The sequence below is a fragment of the Zootoca vivipara genome, chromosome 7, assembly GCF_965207765.1.
Source record: "Zootoca vivipara chromosome 7, rZooViv2.hap1.1, whole genome shotgun sequence".
In the NCBI taxonomy this organism is placed as follows: domain Eukaryota; kingdom Metazoa; phylum Chordata; class Lepidosauria; order Squamata; family Lacertidae; genus Zootoca; species Zootoca vivipara.
In genome coordinates this window covers 54,861,767-54,868,772 of record NC_142590.1, presented here as the reverse complement: position 1 = coordinate 54,868,772, position 7,006 = coordinate 54,861,767, and the positions used below count along the sequence as shown (strand labels likewise).

The following is a 7,006-nucleotide window of genomic DNA, read 5'->3' as shown; positions in this document are numbered from 1 at the left end:
CTGTCTTGCTCAGTCTGTACTCTAGTCTCACAGGCAGAAACTCTCTAGGGTTTCAAAGGAGGAATTTTTCTAAGCCCTGCCTGGAAGTGCCAGAGGTTCTGCATGCAAAACCTATGTCCTCCCACCGAACTATAGCTCCACGTGCATTGCAAAGGCATTAGCAATGTTGCTGTGCCAAAAACAAGGCTTGGATAATGGTTAAAACTGCAAGTCCCCACACCTAGCTTGTTTGATATCCCCCAAAAGGATTTCTCAAAATGAGGAATGGCCAACAAAGCAGTTCGACAGAAAGTGGGACATTTTAGGACAAAACCTCTAACTTCAGATATACAGTGCTGGAATATAAATTGTCTGTGACTTTGCAGGAAATTGACATTGGAATTTAAGTGGAAAATCAGATGAAAACATTGCACCAAAAGTAAAGGAAATCCTTGTACTATTATACAGATCTGTGCTTTGGTCACATTTAGAATGTTCTAGTTGTTGGAAAAGGTGCAGAAAAGGACTGGTCAAGGCTAGCAGCTCTTTTCCAGTGTGGAATGTCTAAAATGTTTGCTAAGGGCAGAAAAATGCAACTAAAGGAGAGATAGATATTTATAAAGTTATAGATATTTATAAAAGTTATAAAGAGTATGGAGAGAAAGGGCAGCTGTGAATACTGTATGCGCATATTGTTTATTCCATTTGTTGTACTCTGTTGCCATCTGTTGTCAGACTCTTGATATAGTATCTTTTCCTTCTGTGTGTATATTTCCCCCTTTACTTTTTTACCTCCACCCTGTTTCAGTGGAGTGCCAAAATAAGCACTGCAGTGAAATTCATAAAATTGCTTCATCCCTAGATAATGGCACAAAAGTAAATAAACTGGGCAGTTTTACTGTTCCACCAACCTCTAAGACACACTTTGTCCCCTCCTGCAATAAATTGCTATATAAATGAGCACAGGAAGCTGTGTCATACTGAGTCAGACCACTGGTCCATCTAGCTCAATATTGTCTACTCTGACTGGCAACAGCTCTCTAAAATTTCAGGAAGGAGTGTCTCCAAACCCTGTGTGGAGATGCCAATGGGGCATTGAACCAGGGACTTTCTGCTTGCAAGACAGATGCTCTGAGCTACGGCCTTTCAGGTAATTTTTGAAAACAAAAATAACATCTTCTGATTCAGAAGGGCAATGAGCACTCCTTAATGGGACGTCTTCAAGCAAAAGTTGGAGAACCATCAATTAGGGATGCTATGGGTCTGAATTCTTTGCACCAGTGGTACCTCAGTTTAAGTACACAATTGGTTCTGGAAGTCTGTACTTAACCTGAAGCGTACTTAACCTGAAGCAAACTTTCCCACTGAAAGTAATGGAAAGTGGATTAATCTGTTCCAGATGGTCCGTGGAGTACTCAGCCTGTAGCGTACTTGACCTGAAGCGAACTTTCCCATTGAAAGTAATGGAAAGTGGATTAATCTGTTCCAGACGGGTACACGGAGTACTTAAACTGAAAGTACTCAAACCGAAGCGTACTTAAACCGAGGTATGACTGTACCTTAGAAAAAGCTTCATTAGTTCTCTGCTACACCATAGGAGAATACTTTGCCAGTGTCTTGATACCTTTATGGGAAATGATATTTCACTTAAAACATCCCACATCTCTTCAGCCCTCTCAGGGAGGTAGCAGTTCAGACGTTAGAGCAAGCATGAATGTGCTTCACATCTAGTACATTGTACTAGCAGAATCTGGCTGGCTTGCTATGGCTACTGCCATTTTACTGCTTGAACTACATTTGGAAACCCAAAAAAACCTCCACAAATTCAGTCATATTGCTATTTATGTACACTTCATGTTAACAAAATGGTGAAGAACGGCATCTGTCTATATCAGGAATGGGAAATCTGTAGTCCTCTAGATGTTGTCAAACTCTTATCATCCCCAGCCAAAAGTCAAAGATGATGGAAGTTATAGTCCAACAACATCTGCAGGGCCACAGTTCCTCATCCCTTCCTTAAGTCATCCTTTGCCTTACTATATTTTGTTTCATCATTCTAAATGTTCTCTTGATATAGGCTCTCTATTGAGGGTTGTCTATTTCCCTGATATAATTAAGTATAGCTTGATGGCAGCAATTAAGACATGTTCCTTCTTATCAAGTTAAGACATTGTAAAGGATACCGGTACAAATTCAACAGGGGGAAAGTTTGAAGCTGGTAAAGAAGAGAGTTTAAAAGACGCCTTATATTTGCACTTTTATCTCAGTTTCCTCTGTGACAGAGGGAATCTGTGTATCCTGGACTCCTGGATAATGTTAGGGATCCCAAAGAATCAAACCATGCCCCAAAACAAATCTGAGAATGAAAAATTCTGCAGGTTACCAAGAAGAAAAAGTAATCAACACTTGACTGTACTGTTTTCTGCCCCAAAAGACAACAAGTGCACTTTCTTGTAAGTAAAAAAGTGATTACGGTATTTATTATCGCAGACTCGGTATTATGGGAAGAGAAGAATATAGTCCAGATGTTTTTACAAGGTAAAGGGGAAGTCATAAAAAGACCAATTCAAAATAGAGGTCAAGTTTCAGGTGCCCAAGTTTGGTAAACGGGTTTCAAGACTGTACATGTGAGCTGTGAAGTTGCTCAAATGAATTTCCCTACCTCCCTGCTAAACTTTGAAGCAGAAATGGAGAATGCCCAGCTACTCGTCACTGCAGGTATTCCTGGCCTGAAGGCAGGCACTCTGCCTAGGGAGACAAGTCCCCTCTCTTCTAGGAATATACTCGGAGTCCTTACCCACTCCTCCTGCTCTATGGGTCTCACCCTTCTGCTGTCCCCTTGGGATTCCTCTGTCCAGCCCTCCTCGCAGTCCCCCCCCCCGGGAATCATCACTGTAGTTTATTGCAGTGGCGACACCAGGCTTGCCTCCCCCCCCCATTAGCACCTCATGCGACAAGGGGGACGCCCCCCTGGTGACTGTGGTGGGTACCCATGCCGGGCCCGCCCCAAAGTTCTTACACTGGGTTGCGGGGCTGTAAGGCCCGGGGGTTCCTACCTTCCCCCCTTGCTGCCTCATCATGGGCCCTGTCTGGGTGAAGGCAGTCCAGTCTTGTTGTGAGGTGCCGGCCCATGAGTGGTTCTGCTGGGCTCCGGCCAGTCATTGTGCTGGGGGTGCTATGCTGGGCTAGGAGAAATGCAGCGAGGCGGTACTCCCAGTCCCCTTGTGTCATGCTGCAGAGGGCGTCCTTGATGGTCCACACCATGTGCTCTGCTTGGCCGTTGGTCGCGGGGTAGAAAGGCGGCAATCATGCGTGGCAGATGGCATTTTGTGTTGCGAAGGTATGGAACTCCTCTGACATGAATGCTGTTCCGTTGTCTGAGACAAGGGTGTCAGGGAGCCTGTGGGTTGCGAACAGCCTACTTAGTACTCGGATGGCCACGGCTGTGGAAGTGGACGGTACCTGGGCGACCTCCAGCCATCTGGAGTATGAGCCCACCACTACAAATAATGTCCTTCCCTAGAAGGGGCCAGCAAAGTCCACATGCTAGCAGGACCACGGCGCTCAGGCGGACTCCCCGGGTTGGACGGGTGTGATGATTAGGGTTTCCCAGGGGGCGTTAGGCACCAGCTCGAGCATTCCTTGCTCCATGAGCCGGTCTAATTCCTCGTCGATGCAGGGTTGAAGGGCGAACGGGACCCAGCAGGCCTTGAACCTGATGGGTTGTATGGCGGGGTCTAGTTGTAGGCCAACGTGGGGCCCAGTATATCGTCCCAATGCTCCCCCCAAAACCTCCAGAAACTATTTGCAGATGGTGTCCACGTGGGAGCTGGTGCGGTTCACCGGTGATGGCTAGCCCCAGTGGCCCAAACCACAGCAACCCCAGTAAGCTAACATAGGGCCCCTTGACCACGATCAAGTCTAATCACCGCTTCCATCCTCGATATTGTACATTGAAGGTTCCCTTCCCCATCGTGGGGACCTTGTGTTTTTGGAAGTCTCGGAGGGTGAATGGGGCCGGCCTAAGCTTGGGACCGCCGCTGGGACACAATTTCCTTAATGTCCGTGCCGAGATTTTGGACAGGGTTGAGCTCTTTATTGCAGCTTGTAAAGCAAGGATTGAATCCCCCCCCCCCCCAAACCTCAGGCTTTTATATGCATTATTTACACAATGAGTCCCGTCTGATTGGCTGATTCTGCTTCCCTCCTGGAGCCTGATTGGTCTTCTCCTGCAAGCCAACCAGTTGTTGCATTCTAGGATCCTACCTGCCTATTGTTCTAGGATCCAAGCTTAGTACATACTGTGACACTTGAGAGTCTGCCTCTCCCTGGGAGACATTGCTGGATCCACCTTTTCATTCTCATTCTCTGGCAGGGATACAACCACCAAATTCTCAAATGGCTCCCTCTCTTCTGTGGGTGTTTTGGTTGTTGTTGTTGCTGCTGCTGCTGTTGTTTCTGCCTTGTATAAAGCACTAATGGAACCTCTGTAATACCTGCTTATTTAGAGACATTGCAAAGTTATTGGGAGTCATTCATACACCCTTTTTTATTTCAACTACTACAAATCAATGGGATGCAGTAATTGGTCTAGGAGCACAAATCCTGTAACAGTTATAAGGCTTCTGATGTGTGGATGTGATCAATACCTGGATGGGGAGCTGCTAGGAGCCCACATAAACCATTCTGGGCTTCCTAAAGGATACACATAAATCAGGGATGAGCAACTTGTTGCCCTCCAGATGTTGGACTCCAACTCCCATCAGCCCCAGCTAGCATAGCCAAGATGATGGGAATTGTGGTCCAGCAACATCTGGAGGGCCACAGGTTCCTAACCCTTGATATGCATCATCACCATCATCCATAGTACACTGACTCGTCTCCCAAGTACAGCAGCTAAAGAGCCTACTTTCTATTTTGTAAATGATGTTATTGAATGATGTGATAGGTTGTAGCCACTAGGTAGCAGCAGAACATCAGTGTTGAATATAATGCAACTTTAATTTAATCTGAAATCTGGGGGGAAGTGATGGAAAAGGGGGAATGGGAAATGTGTTGGATGCAAGAATCAATAGAATTATTCATTTCTAGATGCCTACTCGATGGTTACCACAGGCATCTTTGACCTTGTTTGGGTGTCATTGAACTGGGCATATTTCTAGGTGTGGAACAAGGTATTTTAAAATTGAAGTTTCATATTCTAGGCCAGGTCGGCAATCTAGACTTGGTAGTGATGTGGTGAAGCCAGTATCAGTTGTCATATTTTGTGCCCACTCTGCCATGGTTTCTTATGCTTGTGCCAGGATGTGGAAGGCTGTGGTCTTAACAAATGATGGAGCATTGACAAGTTTGGCCACCATGTCAAGAAATAAATGAATAAAAATTAATGGCTTAATCATGGACCACACCAACACTGAAGGTAAAAGTTTATTATGACATTATTCATGCTATGTCTGCAGACATCTAATTCCCTCAGCATTGTCGTCCTCTTCTGAAATGAGTGTTCTCCTCTAAACATCCCTTCTACTGAGGCTGCCAAAATCATTACAGTTGTGCAATATTTTTGTCAAAGTACATTCTTGGTTCACCTGTGTTGCTATTGAATACTTTAATCATGCATTGACTTATTGACATTTAAAAGGAATTTGCTCTTGAGCAAATGAAACTCGCAAATTATGGGAAATGAGTGCAAATGTTTGCAATAACAACAGCATGATTCTGTGTGCATGTTGTAAACATATCTTCACCACAGAAAGAATTTTTATTCTTCCAATATGTGCATAATTACTGTCTACACTAGATAGTAGGAAGTAAGGTTTCTGTAGTTTTCACAAGTTATGTGTTTACCTTCTCTCATTGTATATTGTTGTACTGGTGGATATTTTTATTATTTCTATCTATAGTTGTGGTTTTCAGCCTTTTTGAGTCCTCGGTTCCCTTGACCAAATACATTCTTTATGTGGCACCCCTGTGGGGCTCAGGAGAGCCTGCAGCCTCTCACCCTTTTTTGAACATGCTCCCTTGTGGAGGGTTCCCTCAGCCTCCTCTCCTCTCCTCTCTCCTTGGGAGTCCTCCAAGCAGCTGTTGCTGCCACCCGTGCTCTCTGAGCTGCCCCGCCCCTGCCCCAAAGAGAGGTGCCTCCTCACACTGCCCCACAGGGACCTGGGCTGGTGGGCTGGCTGGCTGGGCTCCTTCACCTGCTTGCTTGTTTGCTTACTCCAACGCTGCCTCAGCTCCTGGCAACCAGCACCCCCTGGCCAGCCCCAGGTGCGCCATTCGCCTGCGGAGCTTGTAGCCAGGGCTCCTGCAACAAACACTTGTGCAAGCCTTTGGGAGGCAGAGACATGAGAGCACATCAGAGGAGGGAAGGAAGGAAAGGGGGGCAGAGGCCAGTGTTGCCCGCAGCACCGCTGACCATCATTCAAGGCACCCCAGGGTGCCATGAGACACTGGTTGAAAACCATTGCTGAAAACGTTGGCAGCATTAAGGTAAATTCAAGAGTGTTAATAAGTTTTGATGGAGGTAATAATGGAATACTGAATGGTTTAGTTTATGTAAAATATGCAGGGATTTATGTTATGCAGAATGAACCATGGAAGGAGAAGAAGGAAAGTCATCGATATTTTAAGGTTGTTTAAATGAATATTCTAAATCGTAAAACAGAAAAAAAATTCTTTCTATCGGTACTAGTAGTATGGGACAGCTAATAAAGTGTTGGGAATTTCAAGACAGACAAAAGAAAATACTTTTTCACATAGTACCGTACATAGTTTAAATATGGAATTTGCTCCCACAAGATGTAGTGATGGTCACCAACCTGGATAGTTTTAAACTAGGACAAGACTATCCATGGCAACTAACCACAAAGGCTATGTTTTCCTTGCACTTTCAGAGTCCGAATGCCAGCTGCTAGGAACTGCAGGTGGGCAGAACATGGTTGCACCCAGATCCTGCTTGCAGGCTACCCATGTGTATCTGGTTGGTCACTGTGAGAACAAAATGTTGGACTACATGGCCCTTTAGCCT

At 45.3% G+C, this 7,006-nt stretch overlaps 1 protein-coding gene across 4 annotated transcripts in view; it reads left to right on the top strand.

The window, feature by feature from the left end:
* The first annotated feature begins 6,137 nt into the window (after positions 1-6,137).
* The window catches only part of LRRN2 (leucine rich repeat neuronal 2), a 289,597-nt gene continuing 288,728 nt past the window's right edge, over positions 6,138-7,006 (top strand). For 3 of the 4 annotated variants that reach the window (XM_088674273.1, XM_035122489.3, XM_088674272.1), the window contains exon 1: positions 6,279-6,468. The gene's annotated coding sequence lies outside the window, so the exon portion shown is untranslated. Of the gene's footprint in view, positions 6,469-7,006 lie in introns of all 4 variants that reach the window. The other variant, XM_088674271.1, reaches the window with a different exon arrangement.